We start from the raw sequence: 3649 nt of genomic DNA on the forward strand, positions 1-3649 counted from the left end.
GAGTAAACATGACCGCATTGCATGGCCGATATGCAAATGCCACTGGTTTACAGGTTCATTTATGGAAACTCTGACAGTTTGTGAACCATGATTCAGTGCCTCTGTTATTGGAGTGTAAGACAAACCATTCCAAAAGTGTCCACATAAACAATACTTAGTTTAAAGCAGGTATACTATCCTCAATATTAAGTCTGTTTGGCTGGACAAAGTTAAAAACAGTAAAGGTTTCAATTTATTCTGTTGTTTTAAAAGTAAATAGTTTATCAAACCTACTTAGTTAAGCAATATGATATTTATGTAAAGAATAATTGACGACAGGCCGTTGAATTATAAGAAAATAATGCACACTCAAGGTGGTAATGCCGCGGGTGTGCATTATTTTCAAATAATATCAATGGACCAGATTTAATTATTCTGCTTATACCACGGTTACCCACAACATTGCTTTGGTGTCTATTTTTTTAAACATTTGACAAGTTAGGTGTGCAGTGTACAGAAAAATAATCAACACCCACCACGTTTAGCGGGTATGCATTATTTTTCGATAAACGCACACCTGACCCGTCAAATGTCTTAACATAACCACCAGAGCAATGTCTGTGATAACCGTAGTATAAGCTGAATAATCGACTCCATTCCTCCGAATTATGTAAGGAAAAATTGACAATGGGGCGTTAAATTAAATATTAAAATAAATATTAAATATTCAAAAATAATGTGTTAATGCTGCACGACCAGTGTTGGGGGTAACGCATTACAAGTAACGCGCATTACGTAATAAATTTACTTTTCTGAAGTAACAAGTAAAGTAACGCATTACTTTATAAATGTACACATTAATATTTGAGTTACTTTTTAAAAAAAGTAATGCCAGTTACTTTTCAGTTTAATTAATTTAATTTAAAAATAAAATAATGTACTGAATTAAACTGAACGTATTAACTTAGAATTACGCACTCTGTGCGCCTGAGCGGGAACATTCTGAGTCAGAAACGGGGATAGCAGGCCGGAGCTTGACATTTTTGCGATCATAAAGAACAACTGCAAGGCCTGAAAGAGATCAAGCCTCAGCAAAGTAAGAAAAAGTAATGCAAAAGTAACTTAAAAGTAACGTAAGCATTACTTTCCATGAAAGTAACTAACACAATAAGTTACTTTTTTGGGGAGTAACTTGATATTGTAATGCATTACTTTTAAAAAGTAACTTTCCCCAACACTGGGCACGACACGAAGCGAGCAAATTTGGCAGGTTAGGTGTGCATTTACAGAAAAATAATCAACACCTGTGGGACATTTCTCAACCAATCAAAATAAAGCATTTAACAGCCCCATGGTATAATTGAAAATAATGCACACCATTATGCCACATTACCACGTTGGGTGTGCATTATTTTTTGAATAATTCATCGGTTCGTCGTCCATTATTCCTTACATAATAAATCACTGTCAGGTCATCTTACAAACCACTCATTACATAAAATTGTAACTATATCAAGATATCTGGCTGAATTATGCCTTCCTTCTGATGGCTGGTACCCATAGAGATGTATTTTTTGAATGTATAACACAAAAATCTCAGGAATAGTTTTAGAGCAATTTGTTAAGAGTTAAAATATAATATCATTATTGCATTTAGAGAGAATCTAATTGTTTAGTATTATACATTTTCATAATGGCAATTAAATATGTAAAACAAGTCATATGTTCAGACACACCCTCTTCTTTAATATTAATAATTTTAAAAATTTAGTTTTCTCCACATTTACCTTTGTCAAAAAAATGGTCACAAGCTGTAACTGGGTCAGTACCCTTTCAAAAGTTCCTAATATGTACCATTTAGGTATGGATATGGATTTGAGATATATCAATATGCACTCTTTGGTACCCATTTGTACCTCTGGGTATGAACTCTTTAGGTGCAAATATGTACTTTTCAAAAGGTTACTGCCCCAGTGACAGCTAATGACCATTTTGTGACCATTTTCATCTGACAGTGCAGAATAATACTATGAAATATCACAAATAAAACAATGCTGTTTACATTACATCTTGCTCTCATTACGTTACATTGCCCTCTGGGTTAGATTGGTTGTTTTTGCAATGTTATAGTGATCATATATAATTGTTTCTCAGTCTCTTTAAAATAATACATCCAGAAAATACGGGAAATGTGTTAAAAACTGTATAAAAATGTAAAGTTTTTAGGGTAAACTTCCGTTCCACTTGAGCAATAGCAGGAGACTGCATGACCTCTTAAACCTAAATGAAATTAAATCCTAATTTGCATTCTGCTCAAAAACGCCCAAGATGTTTTTAGTGTCAAGAGAGGTCACACTAAACACAGACAATGCCTCAAAAAGACACTTAGTCCTGAAAATTAAAAAACAATCGATATTTCCTATATTTTCTGTTTGTATCTTAATAAAATAAATTGAAAAATAAATATAGATGGACATTAAAACTTCTAAAACAACAAGTCTGGTGGTGGTGGCCTGAGACTTTTGCACAGTACTGTACATTTAAAAATATATATTTTTAAGTTTTTAATATCATGAGAACATTTGAGCTCAGATGCAAAGCTTCAAAATGCCACCTATGTCGAAAATGAGATAATGGTATTATTAACCGAATGCTTTCGGCACATGCATTCATCAAATACTTTTGATTTAAATCTGCTTAATCCCAACCTCATGCGATTTAGAAAAACTGGTTTGTTGGCAGCAGAATCCATTTAAAAAGTGTGTTAAAAAAATGCTGATTTACAAGAAAACATGCCAGACACACTTTTGCAGGGTTTTGCATTTGAGCTCTTCATTTATATAGTTAAGTGTCCAAAACTTTGACTGCTAATGTCTAATCATCTTACTGTACAATCCATGGTCAATAAATGGTCCCACTGGGGTAGATCCCTTTAAAAAGGTCCTAATATGTATTTAGGTAAAGATAAGTATGAACCTTTTTGATATATACTTATATGCACTCTTTGGTACCCATTTGTACCCTTTGGGGTATTTATATGAACTCTTTAGGTGTAAATGCATACTTTTAAAAGGTTACTGCAATTTTTTGGCATCTGTGCTTTCATTTATTCAGCTATGTGTCCAAAACTTTGACTGCTAATGTCTACTTAGCTCGCTGAACAGTACACAGTGAATTAAACTAATTAACAATATATTACAGTTCTTTATAATCGTCAATGAGATATACCCACAGGAAAAGATTTAGATTTTGGTGCCTTTTTTGTCAGCATTCACTGTGTTTTCTTTCCGCTGTCTGATTAGAGTTGATTAAGAGGTTAGATGTTGAGAAGCATGGCGTCTTTAACTGAGATTTATCTGTTCCTGTACTGACCCCTATGGGGTTGCCTGCCCTCACCCCAATGTCCTCTAGATTTATTTGGTTGTTTGTTTATCTATTCCTAGGAGTCTTGCGTTTCTCCCTATTTTTTATCCTGTTTATGCATCCAAGTCTCATTTTTCACAGCAGCAGCATTATGAAGTTCTTGCAATTTGCTGAAACAGTCAAAATATGGGTCAAATGTGCTAACGACCCTCATGACCTGGATACTCATTTAAAGCCAAACCGAGTCTCAACCCAGAGTTTGCAAGCTGTACAGAGAAAAAATAAGCTTCAGGTTTTAACAGCCTGA

Source organism: Paramisgurnus dabryanus, chromosome 13, assembly GCF_030506205.2.
Source record: "Paramisgurnus dabryanus chromosome 13, PD_genome_1.1, whole genome shotgun sequence".
Classification (NCBI taxonomy): Eukaryota; Metazoa; Chordata; class Actinopteri; order Cypriniformes; family Cobitidae; genus Paramisgurnus; species Paramisgurnus dabryanus.